Genomic DNA, 15,937 nt, shown 5'->3' with positions numbered 1-15,937 from the left:
AGCCTGTCAATTATATATGGACACTTGTTTAAGTATCAAGTTACCCTCACGAGTTACCATATCACGTGTTTTTTGTCGTATTTTGTAATACGGATGATGAAAACGTTACAAAGGAACGTGGAAATCTGAATGAAAAACGTCTGTGTTATATGCTAATGGTTTATTAGTATCCAAAGTCTGTATTTAAATGATTAACAGAGTTAGACAATGTCATTTCACTATTATAGACAGCCACGTAAAGTGTTAGCAACAAGTTCAGAAGAGGCTGTAGCGAAAGTACTCCCGAGGCACCTCCGTGCTCTCGTAGATCTGCGATATGACACCTGCAGAAGCCTTCGTCGTCCTGGTTCTGTTCGGGCTGTCGAAATCCACCTGATACAGGCCGTATTTCACTCTGGAAAGAGGTAAAATTAGTAAGCACAAAATGCTACATATTCACAAATAAAAACAGAGATTTTCGTCCATTCCAGCTTACGATAGAAATGTTTTCCCTATGTATGGAATTTCGGCGAGCAATGGCCATTTTCGGTTCTGTTTGAAACATATCGTAATACGAAAAAGCGAGTGTGTCGTCGTCAGATATAGGAACAAAATCCGCTGAAATAAACGAAAAAATGAAAGGAAAATGTAACCTTTATAAATGAATCATGTTGTTACAAAATGTCACTTATTACAAATTTTGTTAACCAGAAGGAGGAAAAGTGAGAAATAGCAGAGAGACGGCATTGATAAGACAACGGAAGGAAACGCAGTCTCGACAGGAGATAAAAGAAATAGAAAATGGTAGGGGTAAGGAGAATCTTGATGGTGTAACCGCGATACTGGTTTCTCTATGTCTATGGTTATACATAGGCCTACACTCCCCAAGCAGTAGATGGCATTCCAGCAGATACATAAAAAGTGGCACTTTGCAGAGTGAAGTGTACTTTGAATCAGTGTTAGTGATTTTCTTTCCTATTCCATTCATGTATTTGGCGAAGGGAACGTGTCTGCCTACGTCCCTCTTTATCTCTCTTTACCTTATTCTTCTCATTACTACGTGAGATATACCATACTGGCAGCACAATGTGAAACGTCCCCTTAGAAAAATTATACAAGACTGGTCTATATGAAACGTCCCCTTAGAACAATTATACACAAGACTGTGCTTAAACTGACTCACAATATTTTTAGCGCAACGCAATCTGACTTCCAAAAATCCCTACGAAAGAATGGCCCTGACTAACATTAACCTATACGTTTCACAAATCACTTACCTCACAAAAATCTTTGTTACTCAAGCTACTGCAATACAGCGAGCGCCACTACTGCCTGCTAAATAAAAGATTCAAACTACGGAAGGCACTAACTACTGATAGGTATAGTTAGCAAATGAAAGATTTTAATAGAGAACAAACAATGTATTTACCTTAGTAGTCATAATATATATATCACTTCATGACACCAATTCTTACAAATTTCAAAACTCCGCCATCTCTCTACCCACATCCACCACTGCTGGCGGCTCACCTCCAACTGCGCAACGCTATGCGCTGTTAGCATCCAGCTGCCGCTGCCCGACACTACAATGGCGAGTATTACAACAATGCCAACCAGCCACAGGCTGCACACGACACAGCCAGTGATTTTCATACAGAGCGCTACGTAGCGGCGGCGTTACCAATAAAATAAACTAAACAGCCTACTTACATAGCCCCCATGCTCCCCACAAAAAATTCACAAGTTGTTTTGGGCAGTGGCCAATACAGATTTGAAAATTTTTTTCATAATTACAATAAGAAAGAAATGAAATGCACACACTTATCGATACAATGTTGGTCAAAAGCTAAAATTTTCTCACAGTCCATATAGACAGTCCTAATCATTCATCACAGTAAAATAGTAGTGTTTTTCTCAAAGACTGAGCAATAAAACAAAATGCACACGGAAGTAGTGGATTTCCATGCAGTCTTGAAGAAGTAGTGTTGTCCTTCCAACGAAAGACAGTGCTGACTCTTGACATGCAGACAGGTAATAGGCCACAGCAGAGTCAGTCGACGTTGAAGACTATCGGTAGGTAGGTCATCACAGAGCAGACCCACTGTAGTCCTGGTAGAGATTACTATTGGTGGGCCACCAGAGGTGCAGACCCACTGCAGTCCTTGTAGAAATAATGGTATTGGTGGGTCATCAAAGGTGTAGACCCACTGTAGTCCTTGTAGAGATGGCCAGCAGCCATCTGTTTGACTGTGCAGGCGCACAATCACCATTGAAGAGCCTTGCGGATAATATAGCAAGTCCATAACCACCACTTGTGCACTCACAAAAATTGTTTTTGAAATGTCCTTACAACCAGCAATGCTGTTATCCAGTCCCTTACTGAATTATTAACACACGTGAAAACACTATCAGTCTCTACTTCTCACATATTGTCCATATACTATGACCAACAGAAACGTGTGCAGTGAAATGTAATTTACAAGTTACTTAATTTGATGAACTGGTGTCAGTTACAATTTTATAACATAAGAATGCAATAACAAAGGTACAAAATACATGTTTAAAGAATATAACAATACAGATAACACTTGCAGTAGTACAGGCTTTACAAAAGAATCGAAATAGCAAATACATCAGTGTTACAAAAATTGTAAGCCCATACATAAAAGATCAGAATAACTTTTGAAACATCAACTTCACACATGAGCATTAGAACAAAACAGAATAAATAATGTGTAAACATCTGTACTAAGTAAATAACATGTTATTAATGCAAATTATATTTGAGGAGAACAGTATTCCTCATCATAGTGAATGTAGCTTAATATTAGAAAATTCTACAACGTAAGTCTTATCAGATAAACATATAAAGACAGGAAGAATATAAATACACAAGGGTACACAAACACATAGTGGGATAACACAAAGAAAGGACAGGGTTTGTTTTACTGCAGTATTTTGCAAACAAAACTTTCTTTACTTCTCGGAGATCTCCCTTCATTCTTCATTATTTCCAAAAAGTCATATCGAAGCCTGCTTTCTGTATTGTGCTCACATCCTCTTTCAAAAATAGTTTTTCTCCACTATACACTACTTTTTTGGCCAAACCATTTTTTTATAGTTTCTCAATGCTTTTCTTCCAATTCATCATAGTTAGTTTCTTATATAGTCTACCCCCTCTTAAGCTAACTTAAATCTACTGAGCTCAGATGCTTAACTAAGGGATGAGGCAATGCAGCAGCACAAAACAATTTACACAAACAGCAATGTTAAAAAATGGAAATTGGCAAAAAAAGGCAGCAATATTACAACTAATATAAGGCAATGCGCAGCAAACAAGAAAAATAAATCAGTAATAAAATTGGCTTAACCTAGTAATACAAAGTGACATTCAGTAGCACTATGAATGGCAAACAGCCGCAGCAAATGCTATAACTTATACCTAAACATGACAAAGCTCAAGCAGAAAAAAATGTACACTAAAGACAACAATGCAGATACGGACAATGTCCATTCACATCTTAAAGTCTGTGTAATTAAAGTGGTGCACCACAAAATTTTATTGTAAAAAAATGTTACCATGTACTTGAAAAGAAAATTTTGTATTCAGTTACTGTGATTAATCCCTTCTTATTGTTCTTTCTATTCAAAGTGCTCCTTTTTCGAAGAATATGGATCATAAAATTATTATTTAATAGATCTGTTGGCAGAAAGTGTTCACATTAGCAAATGCATTTAATTTTATTTTATAAAATCAATGATGCAACACAGCTGGAAAACAGATATCAAATGAAATAAGCAACTATGGACAAAGCATAAAAATATCATTCAATAGTCATGTGACATTTCATAAGTTAGTAGAATTCTCTCAACTCTCGTAGAAAGACGTTTGTTATAATCAGGTGTCAGATGTAAGTATCTTTCTCAGTAATGAGCGTGTCGTATTTGCGGTGCTTTCTACAAAGGAATGTCAATAGCGAGGATAATGGCCTCCCTTTTTTTTTACCTGTGCCTCTGAAAGGCACAAACTAATGGCTTTATTTTGTCAGGTGGTTGTCGCGCAGCTGGGTGCCCACGACGCATTATGTGCAGGTGGTCACTTAACTGTCTTATCGAAATATTTACGACACCAGTTTCCGCTACAGTGGCAGTCTCATATAAAAAAAATTCACAGGTCAAGAAATCTGTAGAAATAAAATCATTTAAAAATAATAGTGTTCAAAAATTTTCGACAGCATAGTGATACATTCACGCATGTACATAGTTTTCATAACTCTTAAAGTACGATTCCTGGTTTCCAACAACCTTTTTCACAAACCAGAGTCCCTAACCACTACTCATAATTCCTTACCTTATTCGTAGACACTTCTTCAATATTTCATCATAACAGATACGTAGCATAACCAAATAACTCATATAGCATCAGCTTAAACATACCTCAGCAGCATAATTCACATCGTCGTCGTAATAATAACATCATAACACCTCAGTCAAATCTCAAAAATGTCATAGCTTTCTGCAATAATTTCAAAGCCTAAAAAAAATTCTCTGCTCATGTCAAAAGTGTCATCTAACTCAAACGTACTTTAAAAATCATGATCCCATACCAAATATATCATTCAAAGCTCTCATAGTGTCACAATGGTTCTGAAAAAATATGAACTGTTCACAAACTACAGACAAAATACAATTTCATAAATGTGAAGTAATCCTACCGTATATTTACATAAACATCTGTCACTGATGTAGTAAAAAAATGTTTGTCTCTTAGTTAAATCATCAGATAGCTGTGTAATTCTGTATTAGAGAAATATGGTACCGACGTGTAAAGTTGTATAAACAAATACCATATTAGCTAGGGCTCCTTGTGCTTGCCATACACATGGTACACAAAGTAAGCGTGTACCCCCCTGAGGAATAATGTAATTATATCCTCAGGTGTTACAGATTACAGCAATGGAATGAAATGTATCAAGGAAAACTTTCTTTGTAATTCAAATATGTTGAAAAATAAATAGTTTAATGCGTGTTCTGTAGCGCTGAATGTGCGTCTTGCTGTAAGACAATCTCTGTGGAAGTGTCGTAGTTATTGTCCTCCGAAAGCTAAGTTCTGCAGAAGTCAATGTACTTACCTCATGATAAACGAAATTGAAATGCTTTGCGTATAGATATCGTAGTTATTACGTACCTTACCGTGATCAAGAAAGTACTATACTGTAACGTATTGTTGTGCTATGATAAAGGTTGTCTCATTGTAGCTATACCACAAAAGTTACTACTAAAACATGTTTTACTTTCCAGAATAATACAGAAAACTGTGCAGATATAAAACAGATACACCGCAAAAGCAACAATGTAAATCGTGTCACATATTAGTAGCGTCGTGATATAATCGTGTAGCTATTATAGAAACCAAATGCTAAGTCATCTTTAATCTCACCGAATGAACTTCAAATAAAGAATGTGTTTTCAAGTAAACCAAAATGTTGCATTAAAATCTCATTAGCAATACTTTTAAAGGTTCTAAGTATGTGAGCCTTATAGTCATTATGTAATCGTGCAACTAACAAGCAAGAATGTACACACACAATAACACTGTGATGTCTGTTCACACTAACAATGCACTCGTAAATACTGTCTAAATATGTTCCGTAGGTTCTAGACTGGATAGTAAACTTCAGACATTGTTGCATGTTAACAGTTTCTAAGTGTGACAAAGCATACTAGAAATGTAAAGTGAAATGTTTTATGGCAAAGACAAAGTTAAGAAGCAGGTTATCTTTCAATAAACGGTTGCACATGTGAAATGTGGTGCAAGCCTTTACTCTTCCTAGTGCTCAGAGTTAACTTCAAAGTAATTATCATGTTGTATACATCGGTAAGGAATGCTAAATCTTTTCTCAAGGTTAGTGTCTCTTGTTATTTTTTCTCTGAGCCAGCATGCGCAGGTGGCTGCCTGCGGTGCGAGTCATTGTCTGTTTCTTTGTTGGCGCGCGTCGTTATTGGGATTTGGAGATCTAACTTCTACAAATTCACCTTGTCGAGAGGGCCCAGCTCTGTTTGAATCCCAGCAGTTCTGATGAAATTCCGGTCTGTCGTTATGATAATATCGTCTGTCGTCATGTCGGTAATTCCTGTAGTTTCTTTCTTGTCGGTTAAGTGGTGGAGAATTTTTCCCTGAATTATCACTGCGCGGTGGACGCTTGCGTCTGAAATTATTTTGTCTCCCATGATAATAATAGTTCTGGTTGCCATATTGTCTGTTTATATGATTGTCTGTGTAATATTCATTACTACGGAAATGCGATCTTTCTCTGTAACTATTACTCTGCCAATGCTTGTCATATAGGTGGTGTCTGTTTTGGTCACGATTTGTGTTGTGGGAATAGCCTTGTCGTGACCAGTTATTGTTTCTTTCATCGCGGAATTGCGACGGATGTGACCTGCAGTGATTGTCTTCCTGTTTTCGCATCCCGCGACTGTCTGTGTCACTTTCTAATTCTTGTAAGAGTCCCTGAAAAGCTTCAATGTCGTCTTTGCAACGCCCTGCCAAAACAATATTCCTTAAATGTTCCGGCAATTTCATTAAGCAAATGCGGATCAGTTCTGAAGGGCTGTATGGGTTTGAAAGATATTGATTCTTATGCAACATGTCTTCAAAATATTTGACAAGACTGGAAAATTCAGAACGTTCGAAGTGTTTCATCATGATGATGCTATGTTTTACTCGGTCTTGTGTAGCTTGAGACCAATATGCTGAGAGGAAGGCATGATAAAATTCTCCTTCACTGTGACAATCGTAAATGACCGATCGCATTCTTACAGCTGGTTCATTCTCTAAGTAGCCACACATAAATTCTAATCTGTGTTCTAATGACCAGTTGGGAGGAAAACAATGAGAGAATTGATGAAGCCACGCTTGTGGATGAATGTCGTAGCCAGAATTCCTGAATGTTTTGAATTTACGTGTAGTAATGAACAGCTTATAGTCAAAATAATCGTCTCGGCGGGTTGCATGTCGGTCATTGTTACGTCGTGTCGGCGGTTCCATCTCAGAATTCGGTGTACCTTGCCAATTTCTTTCAAAATTTCCGAAGTGCCCTGTGTTATTATTTTGTGGCTGTTCCGTATTTCTATGTCCCTCTTCCCGTATTGGAGCGCGAGTGTCCTCTGAAATACGTAATTGTTGTATTACCTCTGTCAGCTGATCTTGTACTTCCCGGATTTCTCTTTGGTGTTGCGTACTAATTTGATTCAGACTTTGTTTGAATTTCCTAATTTGTTCGCACTCTTCTGTGTCATTAAAGACTACCGGTTTTGTGTCATTCATATTATCATCTACCTTCGTAGATGAATTAGTGAACTGATCCGAAAGTTCGGCTACTTTCTCCGATAGTGAACACATTTCCTCAGTGTGTTTTTCTGAACCAAGTTTCAGAGTGTCTATTTGTGTTGAAATCGAATTTACTATGTCCTTTAAGTTTTCCTGAGTTCTTGCAAGTTGCGTAACTGAATCGGTGGATGCAAATGAGTCCATTTTAGCTTGCAAGGTGTCGTGATTTTCACGAACAACAATTTGCAATTCTTTTATGGCTGCTTCGTGATTCTGTAATGAGTTTTCATGCCGCGAAAAAATAGGTTGAAAATGCTCACAAATTTGTGTTTTTACGTCATTACAGATTTTTTGACATTTCGATTCAACGTTATGTAACTCAGTAGTTAAATCTTCACGTGTTTGTTCAAGTGTGGTGTCTAACTTCTGAAGATTATGTTCCATTATGTCCAACTGTTGCTGTGTTTGTCTCTGATTTTGTTCCATTGTGTCTAACTTTTGAAGCTTTTGTCCCATTTGTTGCATTAATTGTAATAACAATGCACTGGTGTCTGAAACATGTTCCTTAGTCCTATTGGGCAATGCATTTGCACCGGCAATATTCGCAGTTTGAAAAACAGAAAATGTGTCTTGACTTATTTGAGAAAACGGTGAGGACGCAAAACCTGAATCTACAGTATTTGCAATATTGTGTCCTGTCATTTCAGAATCCTGAGGCGAGCTGTTGCCGACCGATCGATCGATAACGCTTTCCTGTTCACTAATTGTTTCACTGCCTACACCATTATTTGCAACCCGCTCCATTTCCCTATGCACAATTACCAAATTACTACTTTGAAAATTAGTTAATTCATTACATGGTGGCGCTAACACACTGCTTTCGTCTTCACTGTCATTTCTCAGTTTACTTTGGAGCCTAGTATTACTTTTTTCACACGCCATTATTGTCACAATTTTTCACACGACAACACAAAAAAGCACAATTTGAAAAGCAAAAATAAGAGAACACATTAACATATAACTGAAAATAATATGTAGTTAATTGCAAGCGCAGCTGCGAAATACTTCGTGCAAAACTACATGCATGCCACAACTATTTTACTGTACAACAATGAAAGACTGCAACTACAAAGGAAATTCTCTCTGTGATTACGCGCTAGCAATAAACAAAAGCTACACTAATTACACAAACTACAAGGAAAAAAATCAGAAGATTCCAGTGAGGTACCCTTGGCTAAGGGTCGACATATGAAACGTCCCCTTAGAAAAATTGTACAAGACTGGTCTATATGAAACGTCCCCTTAGAACAATTATACACAAGACTGTGCTTAAACTGACTCACAATATTTTTAGCGCAACGCAATCTGACTTCCAAAAATCCCTACGAAAGAATGGCCCTGACTAACATTAACCTATACGTTTCACAAATCACTTACCTCACAAAAATCTTCGTTACTCAAGCTACTGCAATACAGCGAGCGCCACTACTGCCTGCTAAATAAAAGATTCAAACTACGGAAGGCACTAACTACTGATAGGTATAGTTAGCAAATGAAAGATTTTAATAGAGAACAAACAATGTATTTACCTTTGTAGTCATAATATATGTATCACTTCATGACACCAATTCTTACAAATTTCAAAACTACGCCATCTCTCTACCCACGTCCACCACTGCTGGCGGCTCACCTCCAACTGCGCAACGCTACTCGCTGTTAGCATCCAGCTGCCGCTGCCCGACACTACAATGGCGAGTATTACAACAATGCCAACCAGCCACAGGCTGCACACGGCACAGCCAGTGATTTTCATACAGAGCGCTACGTAGCGGCGGCGTTACCAATAAAAAAAACTAAACAGCCTACTTACAAATGCTCCCATAGTCTTCCTACAGTACCTGCTCTCTACAGTTACCCAACAAGTTTTCGTCAGAAGTAAGTCGACTTTTCTCCAAAGTCCCCATTTAAGTTCCCTGAGCATCTCTGTCACGTTTTCAAATGAACTGTACAGACTTGTTACGATCCTAAAGGCGCGTCTCTGAGGTCGCTCGATGTCTGTAGTCTTACGTGCTTGATAACGGGTTCAAAACGCTGGTTCTAAAATGTAGAACTGCTCTCACTAACAAATTCATAGATGAACTGCATTTTGATAAGTCCTTCCAACAAACTTAAGTGCTCTATTCGCATTTCGTAATACTGTGTAACGTATTATTATCTTAACGACGTTACTCATCGAGCCATATACGTTATCTTGTATTTCAAGCTGCTTCTCTCACACAAATAATGATACAAATTCAGAAATACAGGGTCGCCACCAGCACAAGCCCTTCCCAACCATTTAGGGAAAAAAACGGAGTTGGAAAATTATTAGTTTAATTACATTAATAATTTAATTACAAGTATGCAAATTTCTTTAAGTAGCCAGATAAATAGCACTCCATGTCCTGCATGAAGCAACTTGATTAATTCAGGATTGGAAACCGGAGTAAGTGGGTAAGATCAGCACCACAGAATTTATCTCTCACGTAGGTTATTTATTGTATCTAAGTACTTGGTTGCACATCCTAACTACACATAAGTGATGCCTGACTAGAAATATTTAAGTAAGAATTACGTGAGAATGTAACAGAGCAATATTTAACTAGAGCAAGAAGAAACATAGAAAACGGGGGTGAGAAACAATGATACTATCATCTCCTTTGCATTCATACCATAAAAATATCTGAGTAAGATTCGCATTACGATTCTACGCATGCACTATTCCCTGACAGAGGTTTAACCAATGCACGAGGCTGTGCGATAATTATTCAACATAGTAACTGCGTCTGCTGCTTGCAAACGGCCGAACTAGAGCGCGTGGTGCATTTGTAGAAAGTGCACGAAAGAACAGATATTCCTGCAGAAATTATTAAACAAGCAAACTGTTAAAATAAAGCCTATTGCAGTGCCGTGTTGGACCAGAAGGGTCACTGATTACCAAACACGTGGCACAAAATCGACACACGCAAGACAAAAGCAACTTTCACAAAATATAAGATCAAAAATCATTAAAAATCATACTCGCTTCGACACAGTATTACACTCACGTACGGTTGTAGTGATCCTAACCAGCCTTTCCTAATCAGATTTACCGTTTGAAATTCTACTTCATCGTTGTTCAAAATGCACAAAGTAACTTCCACACTTTTAACATAAACACCCAAGAATCACCTATTTAAAGCCATATAATTCTGGAATATTCGGAAAAATAACTCGCTTCACACGCTTCAGTTAAGCTAAAGTATTTCAACAGTTAAACATGACGAAGTTCTAACTCAACTTGCTTCCTATTACCTGAACCCCCCCCCCCCCCCCCCTAAGAGCTACGATCCGTACTCACCAAGCGTTCACCGAAGAGTGCCGATTTCTCTTTCGAGATCACCTAGCTCCCCGTGAAGCGGAAGCTACCAGAGGGATAGCCCTCTGTCACCAACCTCACACACAAAAACAGCCTTCGACTAAGATGGGTAAACCTCTCTGTTCAGGTATTGGAAACCTAAGTTGGTCATCCTGTGCACTCCTTCGAACGAGAAACAACATTGTCTGCTCCTAGCAGACGATGACCAACTCAGCGTTTTCCACGAAACAAAAACGACACCCCACATTAAAACACACATATAATATTCAATAGGCCGTATTTGAGTGCACAGTATTTCTGTAACAGTTCATGAACTGAGCTAAAATCAGGAAGTAACGTGAATAAGTTGCACCGCATTCGACAAGCATCTTATGAATGGACTTGACAGAGACGTTTCAACTGCTTTTACGCATTCGTCGAAAATCGGCTGCTATTACGTTCTGTCTCCTTGTTCGTTGCCAGATATCAAGAATTCATCAGCGGTATGGCGATAATGAAATTAAACTGATGATAAACGAAGCGTGTTTGTATGAGACACTAGTTATTATGTAGACCCTTTCACGCGCCTGTTCGTGAAATAGATAAGTATGCAAAAGGATTTATAGTTACGGTAACTGATCACAAATATCCAGACAACCAACCCTATGGAATATGACACTGACCGTTAGATGCCATGAGAGGGGGAGCCGCCCTCATATAAGGAGCCGGGTAGTGTTGCATTGTTGGTACAGAAACAGTTACAACCGAACTGATTGGTCAGACGACCTCAGTGACCCAGAACAGAAACTAGTCACTGAGTGTCACCTGTGTAACAAATCCATCGGGGACGTTTAGACTCTTCTGAGCTCATCAAGTCGACTATTGGTGATGTGACAGTGGAGTGGCATGTGGAAGGAAGCACCGAAGCTAAATCAAGGCCTGACAGACCTCTTATAATAATGGACAGGAGCCGCAGACCACTCGGCAGATTGGTTGTACAAAAATGCATGAAATCAGCTGAAAGAATCATTCGTGAGTACACAAGTGCTACCAGCTGTTCACCTAGCACAATGAGTTTAGAAAGTTGAAGAAAGTTGATTATAATGGTCGAGCAACTGCTCATATGCCAGGTGTCCCTGTAGTCAGTGTTATGAGACGCCTGGAGTGGTGTATAGAGTAACCCTACTGGTCAAAGCGTAACTCGAATCGAGTGATTCGGTGTGACGAATCACGCTTTAAACTGTGTCCGTTGGAGGATTTTTTTGGTGAATCCGTGGAAAGCGATAACTACCATCGTGTATAATGCCAACAGGTAATTGGAGCGGACGTAGTGTTACAGTATGGGGGAGCCTTTCGTGGTCAAGGTGTGGTCCCCTTATTGTGCTTAAAAAACGATAAATGCCGTAGAAAAAATTCCGAGACGATGGCTGTATAAGCACTACAACCAACCCCGTCATAAAGCAGCATCTATAAGTTAGTGAGTTGCTGGTGCGCCTAGAGTCTTGAATTGAACCGAATTCAGCACCTTTGGGATACGTTAGAACGTCGTCTTTGTTACAGAATCTGCGTCCAACTCGAATACATTTTATAGCTTTGGCTCTAGAGGAGAATGGTCTGCCATTCGACCACACACATCAGACATCTCGTTGAATGTGTCCCTGAGCTAAGTTCAAACCGAAATAGAGACTCAGGGTGGACACATTCCACATTAATGCCCAGTAGTAGGTGTCCAGGTGCTTTTGATTATATCGTGTATGCACAGGTGTAGCTGAGGTGCTGTATATGCCAGATCTTGGATTCTAATTATTGGATGACGATAGATATGTCATAAGAGAGTATACGTATTGAGAACCATGGATTAAGATGCATTTGAAGAAATCAGCGGGTGTGGAAAATAACTACTCAGTTCCTCCCTAACCGAACATGTAAAAGAAAATGATAATCTAACAAGAGAAAGTTACTGAGATATTTTATGCAAGCATTTATTACTGACTCGACTCGGTGGTGTAACTATTTATAGTACAGGCTGATTATAATTAAACTTTCAAACCGCTACAGAAATAATATCACTGGTCATAATGACGTCAAATTGCAGCGGAATATTATCGTATAACGGGAAAACGTATTTCTGCAGAAAAATAAATAGCTCCAAAATGTACCAATAAATGGCGCTGTAGGCATCATAATTTAATACTGGTTGACTACAAACGACAAATGAATCATACAACAATGCCTAAGGTGTACGATAGACGTTAAACGAAATGTAATGCTCAGTGTGCATGGGTGTACATGTGTGATGCTGTTAGTTACGTAAGCCCATCCACAACGGCAAGGTCATATCACATCGGATGGGAAAAATCGATTTTTAATTGTCTTGAGGCCAAAAACCGCATAAAAAACATCACTCACATCGGCTTTAATTGTCCTCAGACCACAAAAGCATAAAAAGCAGCAATCAAAATCAAATAGGATCATTAATGTCCGTGTGATTAACGCAAAACATGATCAATATGCTGTCCACCGCTTTCTGCAACCAGTTGAAATCGAGAAACAGCATGTTCCACAACTGATCGAAGTGTACCGGGGCCCATGTTCAGAATATGTTGCGTAATGCGTGCCTTCAATGCAGCCAAGTTTGCAGTCGGGACACTGAACATACCATCTTTCAGGTGGCCCCACAGCCAGAAGTCACACTGATTAAGATCAGATGATCGGGACGGCCAGGCTGTAAGGAAATGGAGGCTGATAATTGTAGCATTTCCGAAATGGCGCTTCATCAGCTGCTTAACTGGACTGGCAACGTACGGAGGTGCGCCATTTTGCATAAAAATGATCCTATCCACACAGACACGCTGTTGGAGAGCTGGAATGACGTGGTTGCGCAAAAGACACTCATAGCACTTACCAGTGACGGTACAGGTAACAGAATCAGAAGCACCTGTCTCTTCGAAAAAATATGGCCTTACGATAAATGATGCCGGAAACCCGCACTACACAGTGACCTTTTCAGCTTGTAGTGGTACTGGTTGATTTGCATGTAGATTTTCTATTACCCATATTCGGCAATTATGTGTATTGATCAAATGGAAGTGGGTTTCGCCTGCCACAATATCTTCCACTGTCAGTCATTGTCCACTTCCATGCGAGCAAGAAATTGTAAAGCAAATGTCTCTCTTGCTGGCAGGTCAACAGAAAGCAACTCGTGCACATACGCAGTTTTGAAAGGATAGCAAAGAAGAATGTTTCGTAGGATTTTACACACCGTGCTCACGGGTACGTCCAATGTTCGGGCAATTGTCCGTGCCCTACACGTTTGCACGCCACCACTCGTCTCCTCCTGCATTGCTGTGGCCACTGCTTGCACTGACTTCGAATTTATTCGTTTCCTGCCTCTACCATGTAGCATACCAAAAGAACCCGTCATTTCGAATTTCGGAATCATTTTCTCCAGACCCACGGCAGTCACTGGGCCAACGCCTTTTTTCAAACCCTTCGGTGTCAGGAACTTTTGCAGAGCGACGCGTGCACAGTCATCATTCTTGTAATACAACTTTAAGGCAGGCCGCGATCCTGAATTGAGACAGTCATGGCGAACGTCGCAGACGCGCAAGGAGGAACGGCCGCGTACCCAGCGTGTTTTTACCAACTTCAGTGGTTCGTGCGCGTGACAGGTGATTTAATTTACGTATTCTGACACATACAGCGCCATCTATTGATCAATTTCCACACTATTTTTTTCTTGTACCATACTTTTTCCCCTTCTCCGACAATATTGCAATTTGACGTCATTATGACCAGTGGTGTTATTTCTACAGAGTTTTGAAAGTTTAATTATAATCACCCTGTACATCTGAGGTACAGAGACGTAGCAGGACTATTAATTAGACTGGTTTTTGTCTGATTTAAGATGGGAATATTTTATAAAATGTTAAACTATATGTAGGTAATAGAGAAAAATCGTGCATGCTGTGGTAGTCCATTTTTGACTATTCAGAGCTCTCTTTAATGTTATTATTTATTATTATCAATGAGTATGGATGGAACAGCTTAAGGAAAACATTCAATGTTCAACATCCGTTTATATGTAAGCATCACCCGTGAGTTTTAGGGGTGCTTTGAGATCCGGGATTTGATCTCTCTTGATGTTTATCGCAGATAATTCATTAATGGCACAGGACAAGTGATCTTCTTACGGCATGAATTCAGATACAGTTGGGTACTGTCAATGTACAAATCCTATTTACAAGAAATCAAACACGTAAGATAACACATGAGATTAACACACAAGAAACAAACGAGAGAACTCGTGAACGTGCCCTGGGCCAGCCCTGAGAGCAATCTTGTCTATGAGTATTTCTCTGAAACAACAAACGACTCGACATTATCTCTCAGGCATCTGTAGAGTTTATCAGTGAACTGTGTAACAAATGTAACTATTGTGTTTCCATAAATAAGATGTGGAACTCTGCAATATCAAACATTTTGCTAAATCACAGTGTGTAGGAGAATATTTAATGTGTTTTGTGGCTTCTTTGATGTTGTCTGTCAGTTTGATAAATGCAAGAATTTGTTGTAATTTTTTAGGATCCTGACTGATATTTACTGTCGAAGTTATACGTAATGTGGTAGTACTCCTGCTGATCACGAACCATGTGATCAGAAGAATTATATACTGCGGACAGAGTGTATATCACATGATGGTTTTTGGTTATTATCATTCACACTCAGAAGTATGTACCGCTGAGAGAGAGAAAGTTCTGTAGAAGACCTAGAACAACGGTGACGGCTGTCGGCAGTGCCTATGGTAGCTCAATCATTGCGTATTGTCGAAGAAGAGGCAAAAACGCTACTGCTTTTTCCCAATCTCCATTATGAGCAAATGCAAAGGGAAAAAAAAAGAATGCATAAGCACTCACGTGAATCCCTCGTTCCAGTCCAGGTTGTCCATAAGACTCCATGCAGTGTAGCCGAGTACTGGGACGCCGTCTATGTGGACAGCTTGTAGAAGAGCCGTTAAGTAGGACTGCAATGTACATCCAGCAAATGTAAAAGGTTCACTTTCCGAAGGTAAACTGCAAACTGTTAACCGTGACAGAAAGTAAGAAACTTACCATAAAGTAATTGATCCTGTCGGTGTCGTTGAGACCACCATTATTTCCCAGGCCGTTTTCTGTCACAAAGATTGGATAACCTGGGTATTCGTTAACGATCCAGTTCAGCAGGTTGCGGAATCCCCATGGATATTGCTG

At 39.3% G+C, this 15,937-nt stretch overlaps 1 pseudogene; it reads right to left on the bottom strand.

The window, feature by feature from the left end:
• Positions 1–255: 255 nt before the first annotated feature.
• LOC126281842 (myrosinase 1-like) overlaps positions 256–15,937 on the bottom strand; it is a 106,082-nt pseudogene continuing 90,400 nt past the window's right edge.

The sequence above is a fragment of the Schistocerca gregaria genome, chromosome 7, assembly GCF_023897955.1.
Source record: "Schistocerca gregaria isolate iqSchGreg1 chromosome 7, iqSchGreg1.2, whole genome shotgun sequence".
NCBI classification, from domain to species: Eukaryota; Metazoa; Arthropoda; class Insecta; order Orthoptera; family Acrididae; genus Schistocerca; species Schistocerca gregaria.
Note: the sequence above shows the minus strand (reverse complement) of the source record. Positions and strands in the feature narration are given on the sequence as shown.